Source organism: Aegilops tauschii, chromosome 6, assembly GCF_002575655.3.
Source record: "Aegilops tauschii subsp. strangulata cultivar AL8/78 chromosome 6, Aet v6.0, whole genome shotgun sequence".
Taxonomy (NCBI): domain Eukaryota; kingdom Viridiplantae; phylum Streptophyta; class Magnoliopsida; order Poales; family Poaceae; genus Aegilops; species Aegilops tauschii.
Genome location: NC_053040.3, coordinates 5,794,448 through 5,819,463, shown reverse-complemented (window position 1 = coordinate 5,819,463; position 25,016 = coordinate 5,794,448). Strand labels below are relative to the sequence as shown.

The 25,016-nt window shown below is 45.3% G+C and overlaps 1 pseudogene; it reads right to left on the bottom strand.

Moving 5' to 3' along the window:
* Nucleotides 1-22,974: 22,974 nt before the first annotated feature.
* Nucleotides 22,975-24,698, bottom strand: LOC109745187 (uncharacterized; annotated as a pseudogene).
* Between the last annotated feature and the right edge of the window lie 318 nt (nucleotides 24,699-25,016).

Here is a 25,016-nt window from a genome sequence, read left to right as displayed (position 1 = left end):
GAAGATCTCAGCTACCTCCGTGCAACTACAATGATGTACCTTCATCTTCGAAGGTCCTGAATCTAATATTGAGGCACATAGCCTTGCCAAACATGCTTTTGGGTTGTTTTTAGGTTGCCATGTTTGGTTTTCGAATCCTCCAGATTTGTATTGCACCCCTATGAATATTGTCGATTAATAAAGAAGTGTGTTTGGCCTAGAAAAGCTCACATTCATACGCATCTACGAACGGGAGTTAGTTAGGTTATCAAGACACCGTGTAATGAGTACTATTTATATGGCGCGGGGGGGGGGGGGTGCATTTGGAACTTCTCAGCATGGGAGAAACTAGGAAATGACGGGTTAGTTGTGGCATCAACTCTTATACTCACTTCTCGCTTGTTGCATGTGTCACCAATCTAGCAACAACTAGAACGACCGCGATGTCTTTCCCTTTCCTCGGATCTCTCTGAAACAAGCATTACCAAATTTAATTGATTGTACAATTATGAGGACGCTAGAGCATTGGATCTCCTTTTTGTTCTGGCCACCATACGTGTGTGACCTCAAGGTTAGAGGAGGGAACCTTCGGAGGTACTTACTTCCTTCACTAGTGTGGAAAAGCCTAATTATGGCATGGCAAAAATGGCCTAACTATCGTGGACACCCAATACCACCAATATGGCTCCATTATTAAAAAATAGTGGTGGCATTGGAGCATACGTTAGCAATATTCTATGTGTTGATGGCATGCCACATGGCCAACGCCAATAGTAATTGTATGTTAACACTATCGTGCCTTGTTGGCCAACGCCAGCAAATTGATTTTTCGGTAATAAAGAAAATTATATGCATTTAAACCATCAACTTAAGATGCAATACTGCATGAACTAGTTCAACTCTACAAAACTACATACATACTCATCAACTTAACTAGTTCAAATCCGCAAAACTACATAATTATTAGTTAAATAACCAAATAATTCAACTTCACAAACTAAACCATCGTTCCATAGCGAGCCTGCTAGGTGGTCGATCATATTTTCTGATCAAGGATTAACTTCAACTGACGAATCTTGTGTTTGTTGTTCTCCACATCTTTTTCGAAATGAGTTTTCTCCATCTTGAGGGCATTCCTCTTGGCCCTGAGGATTATTCTCTCATTATTTAGTTTATCCCTCTCCTCGATCAGTTGATCCATCTAGCCCCTCAGCGTAAGAGTCTTGCTCAAGAGATGAGCCTTCTGTTCAGCAGTTGACCCGTCTCCGCCTTCAGCGAGGCATTGACGTCCTGCGTGGACTTAATGGTATATTGATGAGACCCTAAGAGCTCACGGTTGAGCATCTCCACATCATATACCTCTTCCTAGAAGCATTGGCTATGACAAGTCAGCGTCAACTACAAAATAATGACAAGTCTCAGCGCCAACTACAAAACATATGAAGTTTAGTACCTATTTATACCCTAAGTACAAAAACGGTTTCTACACAAATAATTCAATACTAAAACACAATAGTGCCGTTTCTCTACTAGTGTTCCTTAATGGCACACACTGCTCAATCTTTAACCAAGCACTAAATTTTGCACCAATGAAACTTGTTCAAATATTGCATATCTTGGCACTTTTGGCACTAGACTAGCACTGTGTAGAACTAAGTGCAACCAAATCTAGCCAGTGTTTTGGCCATGACCTGTAGCAAACAATTCTTAACCTTGCCATGGCCTAGAGCTAGAGAAAACAGTTCTTCAACAGTTCTAAAAATGCCATTTCTATCAACATGTTTGCATATGACCTAAACAAATTAAAGACTCCAGTTCAGGGCTTAGGGTATTTTTGTGCTTGGTTAAAGCCATGATAAAATTTTGGCAATGTGTTTTGGCATTGCCCACATTTGGTATAATTTTATGCTTGTTTGGTACACTAGTATTGCACACATGGACAATCATCTACACAATTGGTAAAATTTTGGATAGACTTATCTCCTAAATTTTGGTTGTGTCAAAGCTTTTCTAACAATTTTTCGGCACTGTCAAAGTCCATTAATTGAAACTACCATGAACCCTAGCTAATCTCCTATAGTTCTAAGAGTGAAGCAAACAAATGGAGAGGGATATGCTAACCGAAGATTGGAGCCGCGGTGATTCGTCAACCGCCAGCATATCCGTCGCCGAAACCATAACATTTTGGATGAAATAAATGACTCATGCTAAATGGACGACAATGGCAGGGAGAGGGGAGGTGTATATGTAGGGCAAAGAAAGGGGAGGTCTAGAAGAATACCACAACACTTGAAATGGCCAAAATCGTCATTGGTAGAAGGGGGTCGGCGGCGGCTGCAGCGAGTAGAAAATGGGATTGGGAGAGACAGAAGTGTCAAGTAGGGCCATCCCTAGGGTTTGACCCGCCTCTGTCGGAAATGTCGGGCTAGGCCCAATAGGCCCAATAAGATTCAAAAGAATAAAAAGACTCAAAATAATAAATAAATAAGAGACTCAAATTATAAAATATTCAAAATAATAAAAGACATTAAAATAATAAAAAAGACTCAAAATAATAAAATACTTTAGAACAATAAAAAGACCCAAATTAAAAAAAACTCAAAATTATAAAAGACTCAAAATTATAAAGATTCAATATAATAAATAAAAACTAGAAATAATAAAATATTTGAGAAGCTCCGGTTGGTCCATTTACCAACCACATAGTGAGCTAAGAGGGAACAACAAAAACTAAGAGGAGCTAGCTAATTTCAGAGAAGATTTTTGTGGAGAAGGGAAGTGAATGTGTTCAGGAAGCAAGGACTGCAACACTCCTATATATAGGCAAAACATTGTGCTGGCGTTCCAATACAAGGCAGGCCAATACTAGAGTATTTACCTATGGCATACATAGAAAACCAAGGCGCCACTATCTTTTAACTAGTCAGTACAGCTGAGCCCAGACATTTGTGCCATTTGAAATAATATCCACACCAACACTAACGTTATAAAGCTGCCGTACTAAATATGCCAACGTCACCACTATTTGAGAAAAATAGTGTTGGCATTCATTGGAAATGTGGCTATCCATTTCTCCACTAATGATTGCTCATTTCACAGACTGGATATTGATCTGCATATATAATCAACAAATACCAAAACGATATTTCATTGAATACAAAATAATGGTGAATATTAGCAAGATCCCATGTTCAATGTACGCATGGCTTGATTCTTTTCAATTTCCAACGAGTTGCTTCACATATATACTTGCAGTTAAGTAGAGGAAATTTTTCTTGATGCTTGTTCATGAAGAGAATATTATTAAAAGATGAATAAAAAAGTAGGAGGCTCCCACGTCTTGCCCCTCTACTGGTGACGACTTGTCTACATCGTCATTGCCCTCCCTTGTCAGGAAGCCCCACCCCAACCCGATCCCACCCGCCCAGAGCAGCCCCTTCCATCGGATCCGCCCTCCCCCTCCCCTGCATAGAGCTCAGATAATGAAGAGGATGGCCCGGTTTCCAAGTCGCCGCCGACGTCGATGCCCGCTGAGGTTCCTCCTGCCCGGTCACTTTCACCCGAGGTGTGCCCAGGATGGGTCGTTGCAGGGCCGATGCTGGCTCTCCTGGTGTGCCACAGTAGCATCAGGCTAGCTGCCCTGGCCCTTCACAGGCCCTTGCTGGATTCAATGTTGTTGCTGTCCATGACTTGCATTGTTGGTGGTTCTAGTACCGGAAAAATATGTTTGTTGAGTGCTGATAATGATGCTTCATCCTCCTCCGCCCCACGGCATGACCTCAATTCGGCTGTGGTCCGAGATTGCTCTTTGGTGCCTGGGGGATGGTATTTTTCGGTTGCTGCGGGCCATGGAGGTTGGAGTGCGATGGAGAAGGAGAAGTGTGGATGCTACCTGGTACTGTCATGATGCACCTCTGCCTTGTGCGGTGTCCAGCCAAGCTGAGCGAGCCGCTTAACTCAAGTGGATGGATGGGCCAATGTTTCCACTGAGTCAACCCAAGCACTTTGTTGTTGTCTGCTAGGAGCCGCTAATGATTTGTCACTGATACAAGAACTTCCACTTGCCAGCCAGTGCTCTCTCGCGCATTGACCCCCCCCCCCCCCCCCCCCCCGCCGCTGCCCACCCTTGTCGGCACCGTCATATGGACCTCGAATTTTCACTGAGGTTAGTTGTGGCATGCCGACCTTGCATTGAGGTCAGGTTTGTACGTTCAGGCTCTCTTGGTGTCGTCTCTAGAAGATTGCTCAGCATAACATGAGGATTGTTGCATCCTCCCTCACGCTCCTATTGTAGGACCTTCTTGTCGAAATGCCCTTGATAGATTCGAAAGGCATTGTTTTGTGACATGTTGATCCTATGCTGGACGAAGCAATGTCACATCTTCCTTAGGTGTCGCCTGCTATCATCTGTCTTGCGAGTTGCTCTGTTTGGTGTGAAGATGTGTGGTTGGAGCCTGTTGTTCCCTTGGTTGGGAGCGAGGAGTTTGTCAACCCAATGTGCTCAAAGTCTATGATCTTATTTCCCCACCCAGTTGGCTGGTTCTGACTATCGATAAGCATTACCTTGCATGTACGATTCTATGTTTTGGGGACCTGCTTGGTTTGAATCATGCATCGTATGATGGAGCCTTCGACAAGCCTATTATTGTGGTTGAATCCCTGGATGAGGTGAGCACTGGTGTTGCTGAGGTGACATGGGTTGATGCAGATGCACCACGATTTTTTTTGACGTGCAGATGCACCACTATTATCTACAGAGGAATTTCTTAGCAAGGTTACTTGTGGGGTTCCACACCCTCTTCTTTGGACCACCACGTCGCTGTACGGGGAGAAGGATGGTGGGCGACAAAGCGGACCACTGGAAAATAATAACAAGGCGTGCAACATCCCAACGGCCAAGCGCGAGGAGCATAGGTAGTTGGAGATTTTTGGTGAGTTGATAGAGGTGGGCAAAGTGGACGCCTCTGAGAAAAAGATGAAAGCATACCTGAACATGTACAAAAAAAACCCTTTCACTGCAAGTTGTCACGACGTTGTGGTCTTTGGCGGGCATCACTAGGAAGTCAAAGTTCGACCTCGCAGGATGTCTCACACGTGATAATGTTAGCCCATGATGCTTCCATGTTGAGCCAGAGGCGTGATTCGATATGGATGAGTTCTCTTCGGTGAGTGGTGATAAGTTTAGTTGTACTTGAGCCATGACTAATTCCCAAAAAAAAAGACTAATTCCCTAGGCCTTGATGCTCTTCTGTCTGACCTAAATGATGCCCCTTTATGTTGCATTTGTCTTGTCCCTATCCCAAGCTCCAATATTTGTTTTTCCTTCAGTTTTTTATTTTTGAGTTTTCACTTGGTTTTCATGATTAACCGAGAATGTTAGGTCTTTGAGTCCGGTTTTCTTATAAACTGGACCATTTGTCTTCCCCTACTTCATAATTAAATGCAGGAACCTGCCCTCAGGATGAGGTTTCTCACAAAAGATGTTATTAGCCAATGAAGAGATCTTGACTAAACATGATGAGCATTAAATTGTACTCCCTCCGTCCGATAATGTTAGACGTTTTTTGACACTACACTAGTGTCAAAAAGCGTCTTATATTATGGGACGGAGGGAGTAATTGTCTAGCCCCATAAAGATGGAGGAATTTAGAGTTAGATGAAATACACTTGGTACAATTTCAACGATTTTTTTCAACAAAAGTTATTTTTGGAGAGTACAACACTACTCTCCAAACCATAAGAATAGAAGTGTTGCTTGCACAATATGCTTGGATATGGACATGAAAGGTATTTTTGGAGGTTATAATCTACCCTTGACCTAACATAATTATCAGGACATCGTTACTGCACAACGGTGCAATGTCGCGACGCCTGTATACGAACGCAAATCACTGAAACGTCATCTGGACCGACAAGTGCTGAATGAACATATTCTTTTGTTATGTTATGATCCAAATTCATATATAAATATAAATGCTAATTTTAAACAAGTGGAGCGGAGTGGAAACCCGTCATCGAGAGGCTTGGGCCAGTGAAAACCCGGCATTTGTAAACTCGCCCGACATAATGACGATTTTTTGGTTGTCACCCGTGGTTTTCCCCCCTTTGTTTTAGAGGGGTTTCACACGATAAATCTTGCGTCTCATCTGTGCTTGATTTCATTCTTCTTCTTTTCGTTTTTCTGTCGTATCTCTAACAACTATCTGCTACACCGAGTGATCATACCACGAAGTTGGCGTCTCGCCATACACCTATATTTTTCTTAATTATTACTCCCTCGTCTGCGGTTTATAGGGATCAATTTGAAAATTTCTTCACCCAAGAACTATCTCACTTACAGTGGACCCAACCATGCACTTAGTGTCAACTGAATTGTACGAATCCCGCGATCTTCTCTGGAGCATAATTATGCGATGTCTGTTGACCGGATTGGAAGATGATGAAGTACGTTGCATATACTAACTGCTCTCAAGAGATATTTAAGGGCCTCATCTCCTGATCTAAGTTTCCGTTGAAACCATAATTTGCAATCTTTTCCTTGCATTGCGTTAGTTGCGATCGTGAAAGAGTCTATTCGATTTTTTTTATTTTTTTTAGGAAGAGTCTATTCGATTTAAAGATACGTGTTTCCGTCTAAACAAACGCACTAATTAATCCACAATCTTTTCATTCCCTCAACTGAATAACTAGCGTCATAACTGCACATCCACCGCCCCAATGGCACCACGAAAACGCCAACAGAAAAACAACCCTCGCGCGCCGCGGGCGTCGCGGATGCTACCGGCGGACCTCCTGCTGGCGATCGCCGCGCGTTCCGACGCCAGAACGATCGTACGCTGCGCCGCCACCAGTAAGTCCCTTCGCCGCGAAATCGCGGACCCTTCCTTCATCCGACAAGCTGCCACGGGCGTCGTGCCGACGCGGATCCTCCTCGCCTACACCCGTCGCCACAGGCGCAAGAACCACCGGCGCAAGCCCTTCGTCTCTCTGGTCCACCCGGCTACGCCGGCCGCCATGTGCTTCACCGACAAGCACCTCGCGCCCTTCGTGGCACGAAGCGCCGCCGACGATCTCCTCGGCCGGTACGACCCTGTGACGTCGCGCGGGGGCCTCATCGTCCTCGTCCGCCGCCACTATGTCCACGAGCACAGATACTCTGATCTGTGCGTGTACGACCCCATGACCGGCGACCGCACCTTCCTCTCCAAACCGCCGGGCATCTCCTTTGACAGGTCTTGTATTGGATGCCCTTGTCACCCGTGCGTTCTACTCACTGCTGCAGATGGCGTAAACGGCTCCTCCTTCCTGCTATTCTTCGCCCACCGGGCCTGGTGCCAGTTCAAGGCCGCAAACTCCATGAGAATCCAGATGGCCGCACTGTCCGACAACGGCAATGTCAGCTGGGGACCTGTCACTGAACACTTTGGCGCCCCGTTAGGGAATCACCACGATGAGCATGATGACGCCGTTGTACTCCCTGGCGGCGTCATCCACTGGCTCCAACATGGCAGCCAGATCCTCACGTATGACGTCTCGACGAGGAAGCTAGGCACGGTGGAGCTCCCAGCCATGCCCACCAACAACAAACCAGTCCAGCGTCACCTGAGGACGTCACCAGACCGGAGGCTACGGTTCCTCGTGGCTGACGTGTTCATGATTACCATGTGGATACAATTACCTGGTGGCCATGGTTGGGAGCGGCAGGCCGTGATCGATATGGAGGAGAAGCTGCGGTTGTTTGAACCCAACGTCCCTGTTGGCGGTATGGTGATTCAGTTCAAGCGTTCAGGGGAGAGGAACAACACGGTCATGTTGCGGATACATGGCCAACGCTGCCTGCTCATTGTCCTTGACTTGGAGACCAAGGAAATACCTAGGCAACACCAGAACCCCTCCTTGCTATTTGAGGTTGACTTGTCTGAGAGATTACAGGGCATGAAAATCTTTTCCTAGGCAGAACTATCAGGGCAGGAGACGATGCAAATGCATTGAAAAGGATGGATCAAACATTTTGGGTGGCACATGGCTAGCTACCTAATATTATTTAAAATGTTAATTTTTTCCAAGTCATGTATTTGGTATTGTGTGGTCTCGCCAATTAAATTTGTACTGGCTACTGAGCCATCATATTGTTTGCGTTTCATAAAATTTTCGAAGTAAGTTATTTAATAGCATTTTTTTCTTCTTCTATATCTTGCTGAATGAACTGGAGAAAATAATCCATTGATCTTATCAAGTACTTCTAGTCAAAGTAATTCCAGTCTTGAATCAACAAGAAATTCGCTTATGGAACCAGGAAGTGACCATTATTGGTAGGTTATTTCTTAATAATGCAATCCTGATTTGTTAATTATTATGCTGTATATCTGTGAATTGTTTCCCCTGAGTACTTAAATCTGAAGCAAGTTGCACGTTAGTGCATGCATGTGTGACAGTCTGTTTACTAACGACCTGTTGAAACTGAAACTTCTTTCGATTATGTTTTTCCTTGTTTTGCTAAGGCTATATGGAGTAGTATTTTATATTCCTTTCCATGCATACTTTGCTAATGCAGAGTATAAAATAGCTCTGTACATTTTAGTAGTGTCTAGTGAAAGCCAATTTGAACTTCGTTAATGCAAAGGATTAAAAAACAATTTGAACTTCGTTAATGCAAAGGATTAAAAAAAAGTCAATTTTTTGTTGCTATTAGGAATATCTAGTGTGCTAGCTCTTTGCTTGTGGTGATGATGATGAGAGGAGCAAAGTAGCAATGAATGCTTTGTTACAACAGCTAGCAAGGAAAATGGCAGTGTAGCTTGTTGCTTGCAAGGAGAAAGTGGAGTGTGTCAGCATCCCTAACCTGAAGGCTCCAGCTGCCAGCGGCGGCTCGCCCAGCTCGCAAGCCCAACAACGTCCCCAGCGTCTGAAAAAGCCCAACCCACGAGTCGTTGGGCCGGCGTGAATCAAGTGATGAGAAGCCCAACTATGCACCCCTACTTCTACCAATGCGCACGAGGTTAGACACATCCAGAGGATCAGACGGCACGGCGTGGCTGCTACCTACCACTCTCTCCTGTTCCATTTCCCCTTCCCCAAAGTTCGCGTAATCCCTCTGTTCAGCTGTAATCAAGAGATTTGTACTCCCTCCGTCCGGAAATACTTGTCGGAGAAATGCATAAAAATGGATGTATCTACAACTAAAATACGTCTAGATACATCCATTCCTCCGACAAGTATTTCTGGACGGAGGGAGTACTCAAAATCATGTTGAGGATAATCTAGTGCTACTCAGGATGGTTTGGAGCGGGAGGCCGTGATCGACATGTAGGAGAAGCTGTGGCTGTTTGAATCCAAAGTCCCTCTTGGCAACATGGTGATTCAGTTCAAGTGCTCAGGTGAGAGGAACGATGCGGTGATATTGCGGACAAATCGCCAGCGCCGTGTGCTTATCGTCCTTGACTTGGATACAAGGAAATACTTAGACAACACCTGAATCCCTCCTTGCTATTTGAGGTTGACTTGTCTGAGAGGTTACAAGCCATGAAAATCTTTTCCTATGCAGAATTATTAGGGCAGGAGAAGAGGCAAATGCATTGAGAAGAATAAATAGACTCTATCCCCAAATAATTAATCATCAAGCTTTGAGTGGTATATGTCTACCCAATATTCGAAATGTTTTTTTGCAGTCACGTATTTGGTTATGTGATCTCACTTATTAAATTTGTATGAGTACAGAACCATCATATTATTTTTGTTTCTTGGAAGTTGCGAAGCTATGGTGTCACTTTTCTTGTGAACATTTTTTCTTCTATATCTAGCTCAATGAACCGGAGATACAATCCAATGAGCTTATCAATTACTTCCATTGTTCAATATGTACTCCCTCCATTTTTATATACAAGGCCACTATCAAAATTACAATTTGCAGCTATACAAGGCCACTAACACCAATCGAGATAAAAATGATGAGGTTTGACTCGTACTAGCAACTGAGGATATTAATACCCCATACATGCATGCGGGGGTGAAAAGGTTGGTTTGAATGTACCGAATTAATCCACCAACGAGGAGTGAGAGCATTAGTAGAAAACAGGGCTTTGGTCCAGGCCTGGCTAGCCCATTGGTCCCGGTTCAGTCACGAACCAGGACCCATGGGGGCATACGTCCCGGTTCGTGCGCCCAGGGGTCCGGTCGGGCCTCGTGGGGCGTTGGTCCCGGTTCGTCTGGACCCTGTTGTGCCGGTTCCAGACACGAACCGGGACCAATGGGCCTCGCTCTTGGCCCACATCCATTGGTCCCGGTTCGTGGCTAGAACCGGGACCAAAGGGGGCCCTTTGGTCCCGGTTCTAGCCATGAACCGGGACCAATGAGGTGCCTATATATACCCCTCACCCACGAGCAGAGCACTCCACTGCTCTGTTTTTTTTCTGGCCGGCGAGGGGAGGGCTTTGTGGTGCTCTAGCTCACCTCCTATGCACATGAGGTGTTCGATGAAATGCCCGAGCCACACTACTTAAGCTTTCTCCTCTCCAAACTCGACCTCCAAGCTCCATCTTTCTCAAGATTTGTCTAGGTTTAGCGGTCCGTCACGTCCCATCCCCGTCTTCACCGCCGTCGATCGCCCGCGCCAATCTCGTCGCTGGCACCACCGTAGTGAGTCTCTTGTTCTTATCTTCTTTCTAAAAAAATTCTTACTTGTATGATTAGATAAATACTTGTCTAACTTTCTTACTTTTATTATTGCTTGTTATTATATAGTGCGATGGTTTTGGTATCCGTCCCCGTCGGCTCTCGTCCAGTCTATGATTCGGATGTGGTATATATATATCTATATATATATATATATATATATATTATATTTTATAACTATTTGGTTCATTTATTGTTTATGACAATTATGCCGACCAACGTGACATAGATTTTTTTTATCTTGGAGGTATGTGAACCAGAAATTCCAACCGACCCTATTGTCGAGAGGTTAAATTTAGTTGAAGAAGAAAACAATTACTTGAAGGAAAAAATAAAAAAAATAGAGGAGGAGAAGATGATATTGGAGTTGCATGTTGCGGATGTCGTCGATGATCACAAGATCGAGATGGATGCAATGCGCTTGAAGATTAGAAAGATTAGAAAATATGCTATTCATACCGAGGTTTGGTATCATTATGCCGTTGGTTCAATTGTTACCTTGGTTGCGATTATGATCGCATTTGTTGTTGCATTGAAATGGTTTACGTAGTTTCAATGTATGGTTTAATTAGATGCTTTGGAGAGCTATATGTTGTTCAATTAGAACTATGTATGTACTTTGGTTTTAATGCGATGATGAACTTCTATTAATTTGGTCACTTATCTATTCATGATGTTCTGTAATGGTTTTTGACACACTTAATTATAAATAATGCACGCAGATGAACCGGCAATGGATGTACGGTGACAGACACACCTCCGAGTACATTAAGGGCGTGCATAATTTTCTCGAAGTGGCTGAGGCAAACAAGTAGAATGGTTTTGTGTGTTGTCCATGCCCTATATGTGGGAATACGAAGTCTTGCTCTGACCGGAAAATGCTTCACACCCACCTGCTTTATAAGGGTTTCATGCCACACTATAATGTTTGGACCAAGCACGGAGAAATAGGGGTTATGATGGAAGATAGCAAAGAAGAAGAGGACGATGATAACTATGTGCCCCCTGAATACGGTGATGCTGCAACAGGGGAAGCTGAAGATCAAGAGGAACCAGATGATGTGCCCGATGATGATCTCCGCCGGGTCATTGTTGATGCAAGGACACAGTGCGAAAGTGAAAAGGAGAAGCTGAAGTTCGATCGCATGTTAGAGGATCACAAAAAAGGGTTGTACCCCAATTGCGAAGATGGCAACACAAAGCTCGGTACCGTAGTGGAATTGCTGCAGTGGAAGGAAGAGAATGCTGTGCCTGACAAAGGATTTGAGAAGTTACTGAAAATATTGAAGAAGAAGCTTCCAAAGGATAACGAACTGCCCAACAGTACGTCCGCAGCAAAGAAGGTCGTATGCCCTCTAGGATTGGAGGTGCAGAAGATACATGCATGCCCTAATGACTGCATCCTCTACCGTTGAGCCTACGAGGATATGAACGCATGCCCGGTATGCGGTGCATTGCGGTATAAGATCAGACGAGATGATCCTGGTGATGTTGACGGCGAGCCCCCCAGGAAGAGGGTTCCTGCGAAGGTGATGTGGTATGCTCCTATAATAGCATGGTTGAAACGTCTATTCAGAAACAAAGAGCATGCCAAGTTGATGCGATGGCACAGAGAGGACCTTAAGAAAGACGGGAAGGTGAGAGCACCCGCTGATGGGTCGCGGTGGAGAAAAATCGAGAGAAAGTACTGGGCTGAGTTTGCAGGTGACCCAAGGAACATATGGTTTGGTTTAAGCGTGGACGACATTAATCCTTTCTGGGAGCAGAGCAGCAATCACAGCGCCTAGCCCATGACTTGATGTATGTATAACCGTCCTCCTTGGATGTGCATGAAGCGGAAGTTCATTATGATGCTAGTTCTCATCCAAGGCCCTAAGCAGCCCGGCAACGACATTGATGTGTACCTAAGGCCATTAGTTGAAGAACTTTTACAGTTGTGGAATGGAAACGGTGTACATGTATGGGATGAGCACAGACAGGAGGAATTTGACCTGCATGTTTTGCTGTTTGTAACCATCAATGATTGGCCTGCTCTCAGTAACCTTTCAGGACAGACAAACAAGGGATACCATGAATGCACACACTGTTTAGCTGACACCGAAAGTATAAACCTAGACAAATGCAGGAAGAATGCGTACCTGTGGCATCGTCGATTTCTTCCGACCAACCATCAATGTCGAAAGAAAGGCAAGCATTTCAAAGGCGAGGCAGATCACCGGAAGAAGCCCGCCATGTGTACCGGTGATCACGTACTTGCTATGGTCAATGATTTACACGTAATATTTGGAAAGGGTCCTGGAGGACTATCTGTTCCGAATGACCCTGAGGGACGCGCACCCATGTGGAAGAAGAAATCTATATTTTGGGACCTACCCAACTGGAAAGACCTAGAGGTCCGCTCTTCAATCGACGTGATGCACGTGACGAAGAACCTTTGCGTGAAGCTGCTAGGCTTCTTGGGCGTGTATGGGAAGACAAAAGATACACCGGAGGCATGGGAGGACCTGCAACGTTTGCACGAAAAAGACGGCATGCCTCCAAAGCTGTATGAAGGTTCTGCCAGCTACGCTCTTACCAAAGAAGAGAAGGAAATCTTCTTTGAATGTCTGCTCAGTATGAAGGCCCCGTCTGGCTTCTCGTCGAATATAAAGAGAATCATAAATATGGCCGAGAAAAAGTTTCAGAACCTAAAGTCTCATGACTGCCACGTGATTATGACGCAACTGCTTCCGGTTGCATTGAGGCGGCTTCTACCGGAAAATGTTTGATTAGCCATTGTGAAGCTATGTGCATTCCTCAATGCAATCTCTCAGAAGGTGATCGATCCAAAAATCCTACCAAGGCTACGGAGTGATGTGGCGCAATGTCTTGCCAGTTTCGAGCTGGTGTTCCCACCATCCTTCTTCAATATCATGACACACGTCCTAGTTCATCTAGTCGACGAGATTGTCATTTTGGGCCCCGTATTTCTACACAATATGTTCCCCTTTGAGAGGTTCATGGGAGTCCTAAAGAAATATGTCCGTAACCGTGCTAGGCCAGAAGGAAGCATCTCTATGGGCCATCAAAGAGAGGATGTCATTGAGTTTTGTGCTGACTTCATTCCTGGCCTTAAGAAGATTGGTCTCCCTCAATCGCGGTATGAGGGGAGACTAACTGGAAAAGGCACGCTTGGAGGGGACTCAATAATATGTAGGGACGGGCATTCTTGGTCTCAAGCACACTACACAGTTCTACATAACTCTACCTTGGTGACCCCGTATGTCGATGAACACAAGAACAGTCTGCGCTCCAAACACCCGGAGTAGTGTGACGACTGGATTACATGTGAACACATCAGGACTTTTGGCAGTTGGTTGGAAACACGTGTCAGAGATGACAACACTGTTTCTGATGAGCTGTACTCGTTGTCTAGGGGACCATCTTCGACTGTATTGACTTACAAAGGATACGAGATAAATGGGAATACATTTTATACGATCGCCCAAGATCAAAAGAGCACCAACCAAAACAACGGTGTCCGCTTTGATGCAGCAACCAAGAGGGGAAATGACACATATTATGGTTACATAGTGGACATATTGGAACTTGACTACGGACATGATTTTAAGGTCCCTTTGTTTAAGTGCAAATGGGTCAATCTGTTAGGAGGAGGGGTACAGGTAGACCCACAGTATAGAATGACAACAGTGGATCTGAACAATCTTGGGTACACGGACGAACCATTCGTCCTAGCCAATGATGTGGCGCAGATTTTCTATGTGAAGGACATGTCTACCAAACCGAGAAAAAGAAAAGATAAGGAAGCGAATACATCATACGATGAGCCAAAGCGCCACATAGTTCTTTCAGGAAAAAGAGACATCGTGGGATTGGAGGGCAAGACGGACATGTCTAAAGATTACGAAAAGTTTCATGAAATTCCTCCCTTCAAAGTCAAGGCTGACCCAAGCACCCTGTTAAGCAATGAAGAATATCCATGGTTACAGCGCAATAAGCAAAGGACACAACCAAGAAAAAGTGAAGACTTTCTCTCCACAACTATTACGATGATGCCTTTGATCTAGAATATCGTTGCAGTTACATCTGAAGAAATGAAATGCCTTTTGTAACAGACGAGTTTCTGAATGAAACCCTGAAACTTCGAAAGAGATTGTCCGTTTTGTACACAAAGTGCATCCAGTTTTTGCCGTAACCCTCTCAACTTTTTAGCACATGCTATGTGGGTGAAATGATGATACCATGCCAATTTCAACCTCTTTAGAGTTCATTTGAAGTGCTTTTCAATTTCAGGGTCATATAGGTCAAAAAAATCAGTAAATGCATGAAAAATAACAAATGAAGTCATAAAGGGTTGAAAATTGATGATCTGGCTTTGAATGGTGCATTTTGAACACACAAAAAGTCTGGAGTTCAAATAAGTTCAAAAAATGTAATCCCCTTGTAACAGACGAGTTTCCATATGAAACCCTGATACTTCGAAAGAGATTGTCCGTTTTGGACACGAAGTGCATCCAGTTTTTGCCGTAACCCTCTCAACTTTTTAGCACATGCTATGTGGGTGAAATGATGATATGATGCCAATTTTCAGCCTCTTCAGAGTTCATTTGAAGTGTTTTTCAATTTCACGATCATTTAGCTCAAAAAAATAAGTAAATGCATGAAAAATAACATATGAAGTCAGAAAGGTTGAAAATTGATGATGTGGCTTTGAATGGTTCATTTTTAACACACAAAAAGTCCGGAGTTCAAATAAGTTCAAAAAATGAAATCCATTTGTAACAGATGAGTTTTCGTCCGAAACCCTCATACCTCGAAAGAGATTGTCCATTTTGTACACGAAGTGCATCCAGTTTTTGCCGCAACCCTTTCAACTTTTTAGCACATGCTATGTGGGTGAAATGATGATACCATGCCAATTTTCAACCTCTTCGGAGTTCATCTGAAGTGCTTTTCAATTTCAGGGTCATTTAGCTCAAAGAATGAACTAATATAAAAAAGAATGAACTAGAAAACTTTAATGAAACTCTAATCGCAAAAGGAATGAACTAAAAAGCTTTTACAAACATCTAGTATTATTGAAACTAAAATTATATAAAATTTATGCAACTAAAATTATGAAAGTATTTTCTATTCAAAACATTAAAAGCAAAAAGAATTTCCATAACGAACTTTTTTGTTAGAAACATTAATAGCAAAAAGAGTTATCATAAAGATTTTTTTGTTAGGAACTAAAATAACAGAAACTGTTTTTGAATATAATGATAAAACACAGTAATATTAAATAGTAGGAAAAAGAATCACTCCAAAATCTATTACTTTAGTAAAGTTAATCACAAACTAGTGATTCACACAAATTTCAAAGAATTCAAATTTAAACTATTCAAATTTAAAATATTCAAATTTGTAAACTAATGGCACTAACAGGAAGTTTATAATTTTTCTGACCTAAAAGAAAAAGAATTAAAAAATAAAGCAAAAAACAAAAGAAAATAAATACTGCAAAAAACAAAACAAAAATACTGGAAAAAATTAAAAAATGCACACAAATTTCAAAGAATTCAAATTTAAACTATTCAAATATGAAAACTAATGGCACTAATAGAAAGTTTATAATTTTTCTGACCTAAAAGCAAAAAGAATTAAAAATAAAGCAAAAAAAGAAAATAAATAATGCAAAAAACAAAACAAAAAAACTGGAAAAATATAAAAAATGCCGCCTATGGGCCACCACGGCCTGAATACGACTAGAAACCCAGCCATATAGGTGGCCCAGGATTCAGGCCCGCAGAAGGCCCAGTAGGCCCACAGCCATGCACAGAGAGGTTAGGCCCGTAAGACTGCTTTAGAGAGGAGCTCGACAGCTCACGCGCACCGCACCTTATAAACTGGTGCGGCTCTCTCAGCTAGCGAGGTGGGACTAAACTCCCACCACCGCGCCGCTGTGCAAGGCCATTGGTCCCGGTTGGTGCCACGAACCGGGACCAATGCCCCCCTTTGGTCCCGGTTCGTGGCACCTACCGGGACCAATGCCCCTCTTTAGTCCCGGTTGGTGCCACCAACCGGCACTACTAGAAAAAAAGGCTGTTAGTGGCGCACCTATTTTTGCCATTAATGGCGCACTATAGGTGCACCACTATTACCACGCCACTAGTAACAAATACTAATGGCGCACCTCTAGTGCGCCATTAGTATTGCAGGTGACAGTGGTGCACCTTGTAGTGCGCCATTACTATTGCTACAGGTGCACCACTAGTAAATTTTTTTGATTTTTTTTGATATTTTTTGAATTTTGAAGGCGGGAAAATAGTAGTGGCACACCGTCTAACCCCCACCGTGCGCCATGCTATTTTTGAATTTTGAATTTGGATCTAGATCTAGATCTGGCTCATTTTTTTGGCTTGTTTTTTTGCTTGTTTTTTTTTGCTTGATTTTTTTTTCAAATTTCGTTCTCGACCTGGATCTGGTACGTTCGTTGTGCCGGGGGAGCTCCACATGTGGCCGGAAGTAGAGGAGGAGGGAGGAGAGACCGTGAGGAGGAGAGGAGGGAGGAGAGACCATGAGGATCAGGAGAGGAGGGAGGAGGAGGTCGCCGCAGAGGAGGAGGAGGACCGTGAGCAGGAGAGGAAGGAGGAGCACCGTGAGGAGGAGAGGAGGGAGGAGGAGGTCGCCGGAGGAGGAGCACCGTGACGAGGAGGAGGTCGCCGGAGAGGAGGAGATGGAGTGGAGGAGAGGAGGAGATGGAGTGGAGGAGAGGAGGAGATGGAGTGGAGGAGAGGGGGAGAAGAGGAGATGGAGTGGAGGAGAGGAGGCACTAGTAGAAAAAGAGGCTTCCATACGCCCCCATTAGTCCCCAAAATAATCGAACCGCGACAAAAGGGGTCTTTAGTCGCGGTTCGGGAGGAGACCCGCGACCAACTATCTGGGCCCAGCGCGCTCGGTCGACAGCTGGCGGACGGGAGGGGCTTTAGTCCCGGTTGGCCTGGCCAACCGCGACTAAAGGTCCCCGAAGGCCTTTAGTCGCGGTTGGCCAGGCCAACCGGGACTAAAGGCCCATCCAGCTGGCGGACGGGAGGGGCTTTAGTCCCGGTTGGCCTGCCAACCGGGACTAAAGGTCCCCGAAGGCCTTTAGTCGCGGTTGGCCAGGCCAACCGGGACTAAAGGCCCATCCCTATATATAGGACTCAACTCACTTCACTTCACTCAGCTCACTTCACAATATTCAGAAGGGGGTGGTGGGTTTGCTTTTGGTTCCTCCTATGCACACAAGGTGTTCGATGAAATGCCCGAGAGCCTGAAACAAACATGATATGAAGTGTCCGAGCCACACTTGAGCTTTCTCCTTTATTTTTCCTCCGCGATCGCGGTTAGCAACTTGAACCTTTCATGTGTCATTGATAAAATATGCATGTGTGTAGTTCATTGTTTAATTTGTTTCTACCTCATCTCGTTCTTCATTGCCTGCACTATATATATATATATATTGTCCTAACTATATTGTTGCGTACGCTATTATGCAGATTGAAGATTTGGGAATGCAAAATAAGAAACATCCATGATGTTGGGTTCATTGACCCACATATCGTTAATGGACATGTGTTACAATATCACCCCGAAGACGTGGAGAAAGACTTGTACAAGTTTCTTAGAAAGCATCAACTCAAAAGTCATATTCTATTTCCTTACCATTTTGGGTGAGTGTTTCTCTCTTGTGCCCATTTTCTTTTGTTTACTCCATGCATGGTATGTCTAATCGATGAGTTATGCATGACTGTGCATGTAACGTGTCCGCAGGTTCCACTGGATTCTGCTAAATATTAAATTTCACACCTCCAGAGTTCTAATCATGGACTCTATGGATTCGGATCCAAAGCGTTGGGCTGACATGAGAAAAATGCTGCAAAAGTAATTATTTTCAATCATTTGAGCTCTATATCGATTGGTCTCTTTCGTTCATTTCCTAATATCAAGTAACTAATAACTCCCTTGTTTATTTAATTTTCTTTGCCCTGTAGGGTTTGGAGACGGTTCTCAGAAGAAATTGTCGGTGAATTCAAACATGAGCTAGGTTTTAGAAGGTTAGTTAATGTGGATAAGCAGCCACCGGGGACCAATCTATGTGGATACTATGTTTGTGAGAACATCCGGAGACTAACCTCTGAGCGGAAGGCATCGGATAGCGTGCGGAAGGCGACGGATAACTTGCGGAGGAGGCTTAGTCCAGAAGCTCGCTTCGGACCAATTCAAGATGAATTAGCAGGATTTTTCTTGAGGGAAGTCATCAATCCTAAAGGAGAACACTATACCGAGGACGAAGACATTTATATGCATACGCGAGATTGAAACTTGTTCGAAGTTGTATATGGTCCTCCATCCTAATTGTGTATGGATACTTGTTCGAAGTTGTATATGGTCACCCGAGATTGAATATATATTATATATTCCTCTTGAATTCTTCTTGTTTGAAATTTCATATGCATGTATATAGTAGCGTAGAATATGTGTACTGAAACATCATCAAAATTAAAACAAAACACAAAATAAAATATAAAAGAAATAAAACACTACAAATTAAAAAGAAACCAGGTTTAGGGGGCTAAAACCCTAAACCTGCGGACGAGGCCTTTAGTCCCGGTTAGCCACGAGAACCGGGACTAAAGGTCCTCCGCCCCGACGGACCCCCGGCGCCCACGTGGACGGGCCTTTAGTCCCGGTTAGCCAGGAGAACCGGGACTAAAGCCTTTAGTCGCGGTTCGTAAGAGCCGCGACTAAAGGGGAGGGGGGTCTTTAGTCGCGCATATTTAGTCCCGGTTGCACAGCCGGGACTAAAGGCCTTTGCGAACCGGGACTAAAGGGCTTTTTTCTACCAGTGAGGAGAGGAGGAGATGGAGTGGAGGAGAGGAGGAGATGGAGTGGAGGAGAGGAGGAGAGGAGGAGATGGAGTGGAGGAGAGGAGGAGAAGAATGAAGGGGTAAGTGGCTGGCCGGCCCTTTTAAATTTCTGTCCCAACTTAGCAGTGGCGCACCATGCACTGGTGCACCATTGCTATTTTTTTGAATTGTGAAGGCTGGAAAATAGTAGTGGCGCACTATTCACTGATGCGCCATTGCTAATTTTTTTATTTTTTCGAATGTTTTTGAATTGTGAAGGCGGGAAAATAGTAGTGGCGCATTATTCATAAGGTGCGCCATTGCTAACTTGTTTATTATTTTTGTATTTTTTTGAATTTTGAAGGTGGGAAAGGGGGGCATTGGTCTCGGTTGGTGCCACGAACCGGGACCAAAGCTTTTGCTATATATGCAACACATAGGAAATTTTCAGATTTCCATCGTCAGTTCGTGCCCGACACCCCAGCGCTACTCCTCGTCCCCGTCGCCGCACCACCCTGCTCCACCGCGTCGTCGCCGACGCCGTCAGGCTGCTCCACCACGCCGTTGTCGCCGCTGCTGCTCCCACGACGCGGCCCGCCCCGACACCGCCCGCCCCGACGCTGCCCGGCCCTCCCCTGCCTGCCCCGACGACGACACCGCCCCGGCCCGACGCCAACGCCGCTCGACGCCGCCCCGACGCCGCCCGGCCCGCCCATGCCCGCCCTGACGCCTCCTCTGTGAGCACCGCGCCGCCCTGCCCTGTTGGGAATCGTAGCAGAAATTAAAATTTTCTACGCATCACCAAGATCAATCTATGGAGTAACTAGCAATGAGAGATAGGAGAGTGCATCTTCATACCGTTGAAGATCGCGAGACGGAAGCGTTGCAAGATCGCGGATGAGGGAGTCGTACTCGTAGCGATTCAGATCGCGGTAGATTCCGATCCTAGCGCCGAACAACGGCACCTCCGCGTTCAACACACGTGCAGCCCGGTGACGTCTCCCGCACCTTGATCCAGCAAGAAGGAGGGAGAGGTTGAGGAAGAGGGCTCCAACAGCAGCACGACGACGTGGTGGTGATGGAGTGGCAGTTCTCCGGCAGGGCTTCGCCAAGCTCACGCGGAGGAGGAGGTGATGGGGAGGGGAGGGGCTGCGCCTTGGATGTGGTGCTGCAGCCCTCCCTCCACCCCTCTATTTATAGTGAGAAGGGGGAAGGGGGCCGGCCCCTCTAGATGAGATCTAGATGAAATAATTATTTAGTAACACTAATATTCTTGAATAATTATTTAGTACCACTAATACTTCTTGAATAAGTAGTTTGACCATAGTTTGACCAGATTTAACGAAAATTAAAAAAACTGAAATTTGAGCATAACTTTTTTTCCTTTTGGAATTTGAGGATTCTAAAAATTGGCAAACATGCCATAGGCGGTCAAAATTGGATGCGGATTTTCGTGCTGAACATTTTGATATATTATATGTTTTTTTCTAACATCATATGCAAAAGTATAGCCGTTTTACATTTTTCCTACACTTTTTACAAAACATGTCCAAATTTAAGTTTTTAAATTTTCCTAACTAGTAGATGTAGTAACATAACTACAGGGGGGATAGGATTTGAAAATTGCTAATGCCTCAGACCTTTAGTACCGGTTCGTGCCACGAACCGGTACTAATCGGCATCGCACCCTTTAGTCCCGGTTCGTGGCACCAACCGGGGCTAAAGGTCCCATTTGAACCAGGAGTAATGCCTGTACGGTGCCCTAGCCGCTCGAACCGGGACTAATGCTCACATTAGTCCCGGTTTGTAATGAAACCGGTATTAATGCTCTTTTCTGGCCGAACCAAAGCCCTGTTTTCTACTAGTGATGCTCCTATCCCTCAATATAATTTCCACTATTAGATCACCATGGATTTCCAATTGGAGTTTCTGTAGCCGCAGAGAGAATGTACCTGTGCAGAATCTTTAGGGCAAAGGATGCTGTTGCTAGTGCCCTCTGCTTATTCACCAAATTCCAATCAGTAGCTTCGACTGAAAAGAGCTAAAAATCAACTTCCTATGGAGTAATAATATAACTGGCTCCATCCAGCATGAAAATGAGAAGGAAAAACTGTATATGTAACCCAAGACAGGTTTGTCATCTGCAGTTTCATTGCATTGTCAGCATCTTCATCCTGCAATTTGGCTTTTGAGTGCGGCGGGCTATATTTGACTTTCGTTGTACAACTAGTTCTCTTTTCAGTGGTTTTGATTTCTTGATGCATAATTACAACATCCTGATTCTTTGTCTGTTTCGCTTAGGACAGAAACGCCACATGAACAGGAAGGTCTTGGATCGAAGAAGAGTGAGCCGAGTTGCATTTCCTTGCTAGAAGCTGGATGTACTGTAGCAGAAAACCTATGTTAGAGAAGCAAGTGCAAGTGCAAGTACTCCCTCCGTCCCACAATATAACATCGTTCTTCAAGTAAACATAGCTTGAAAAACGATCTTATATTGTGAGACGGAGGGAGTATCTGTTAGCTCTGTTTAGAGTCAGTGAATTTTTTTCCTAGGTAATGGATTAGGTTGTTAGATGTGACTGGATCAGGTGCTCCTATTACCCGGCCTTTGCGCCGGTGTTGCATCCTATTGACGTTCAACGACATGTGCTCATCAGAGAAATTCCTACATGGCAGCGCAATTACTGAAAAGTTAATTCTCAAGCATCTTACATGGGTACTACAGAAACATTTATAAATGAACTGAGAGCTACTGAAGCAGTAATTCCTAGTGGCCTGATATGGCCGCATTTCAGAAACTTGATTGTGCTAATATATAGCTAAAATGTACCTGCGCTTTTCTGAATAGTTTGATGAGTGAGTTTAAATGTGGGTGGTTTTCTGAATAGTTTGATGAGTGAGTTTAAATGTGGGTGCAGCAGGTAAGCAATAGCAGATATCAATTGTGCTGGTGTTTTTCTATTTCTCCAACCAATCAGTGAACATAACTTTGATTGTAGAAACAGAGAAGAAACCGGTCAGATAAGATTATCATCAGCAGAAACAACACAACCTTATAATTTGTAAATTATAACAACCAGGGAAATATTCATCAGTGTGGTTTTTTGTAGGCCGAGCTCCACAGCACCCTGTGTCCAGACTGTTCCATCGAGGCTCCCACGCATAGGGATATGGGGTACTAAGGGGCTTGACCTTGGATACAACTTTGCATTAGCCCAATATAGAGGGGAAACTAAGCATGAAACCGTACAACAAGGCATGAAAACTCTAACCACAACTTTGCTATCAAAAGCAGGATAAAACTAGCAAAACCGTAGAGCTACGATTAATGGGGCTACAATTTTCATACAAAGGGGAAAATAAAACTTGTAAAATTTTAATTATTTTGTCGTACACGTGTGCTTCTATTGTTGATTATGAAGTTGAGAATGGAACCAGAACTGCAAAGAATTAATCACAAAGTGCTACTGAATGTTGGAACCCAAGCCGTCAAACTCATCTCATAAGGGATATTCTGGGTCGTGTATGGGACCCTATTATCTGAGAACCACCTCACGATCTCCATGGACTGCAGGTCGAGCCAAAAGGAACCACTACATGCATTGATGAGCACGGTGCCACTCCTCTCAGCGAACCACACTAGGCTGAATTTGACTGGCTTCGTCGGCGGAATGCAGCTCCCGCCTGCCTTGTCAAGGAACCGCAAAATTGTCTCCGTCATGTTGATCACCACATGTGGTCGTTGCTTCCACTTGGCTGTATGTTGCGATTGTGCCCAAGCTGATATCTTATCATCGTGGGCGACAAGCACGAGCACATCCCCACCCACTGACGATGTTGCCAGAAGTTTTTGATGCTCTTCGTTGTGTGGGAACCCTTTCGGCAGCTTCGTCACAATCACCTTTGCCGCTTTGACGCGGAGCCTGAGGACATAGGATCCAGTGTCAGTCTGGCACAGCCAGTGCACAGCGCCGCCGGTGACCCGGGCCTTGCCGAGGCTTCGTTGAAACCTGCTTTGTAGGTTAGGAAGCCAGGTCTCGGTGTAGAGGCCCCACGCGCCATGCTCTGTCGAGAAGGTCTGGAACTGCAGGTTGCCGCCATATTGTGATATATCTAGACATGCCTTGACCACTTGAAAATGCCGGCCAACGGAGGTGGCCGCCTTATCACAGTCACCAACCAGCAAGACATAACTTTTCTCAGACCACCCACGAAACTTCGGTTCAGATGGCAGGGTCAGGCTCCTACCGGTGGGCGGGTCGCACACATGGAGCTGTTAATTTGGCCACGCCCACACGGGCGAGCACGAGACCATCACGCGACGAGAGGGGAAAGCCTCCGCGGGTTGATGTGCGCAGCTTGGTGGCATCCGGTGCGCTGGTGTCCAGCAGAAACAGCTTCTCCTTGGGCTTGGACCAGTCGTGGGACCCGTAGATCAGGTGGCCGCGCAGGAGGGGGAGCACGAAGCGGTCGCCGTGCTGGAGGCGGAGGGGGCCACAGAGGCTGATGTATTCCTTGACGCGGCAGCGCATGTCCACGCAAGTGGCGGCACAGCGCAGGAAGGTGGCCGGGTCGGTGCGCGCCGCAATGTCCACCAGAACGTCCAACGGCAGCGACGCTGCCTTCTGCCGCCGCCCTCTTGTAGCTTGCGTCTGCGACCTGGCGTCGCTGCGACGCCTACCATGATCGACGCCTCGATAGATGGCCGCAGCTCCGTCCAGGGCAAGGTCCGATCGCGTCCCGATCGATGCGGTATAATTAGCCCAGGATTAAGGGTTTCCGTAATTGTTTGGTAGCTAGAGATGCGTCCGGAGACGTTCCGATCGAGTCCGTGATTGACACATGGTCGATCCTCTATCTGTATGTACGTAGCAATAGATTGTTGGTTTCCAGGAGCACCACGTTCGTGCAACCTAGCCGAACACGCAGCCAAGCAGGCTATAGCAGTACGTGATCGATTCGTAGAACGAAAACCTTTTTTTGATTATCTCGTACGTATAAAGGGTACAGACGTTGCCACGTGCAACGCGCTGCCCGACTCGGCATCCAACGTGACGCGACCCGGACTCGACCAGTCCAATTTACAACTCTATCTAGGACTCTACGTCACGTCTAGACTACAACTAGATTAATTACTACATAGATCTGCCTGCAGATGGCCAACCGCGACGGCTCCATGGGCACCAAACAAGAACGGTGCTCGCCTTCGGCGGTGGACTGGTCCAACCTCCCCGACGATCTCCTCGGCATGGTCACTGTGAGAGTCGCCTCCCCGCTCGGCCGTGTACGCTTCACCGCATTCTGCAGGTCGTGGCGCACTGCCGCGTTGCAGCACCCAACGGCGGCGCTCCTTCTGCTGGTCCTCTCACCTGTGGACCGGGGCACTGTCACTGAGAAGCGCGTAATTTACTGCCCCGAGGAAGGTGTGGTACCTTCAGGTTCCAATCCCAAGCAAGCTGCGCAACATGCAGTTCATCGGATCGTACGACGGTGGAT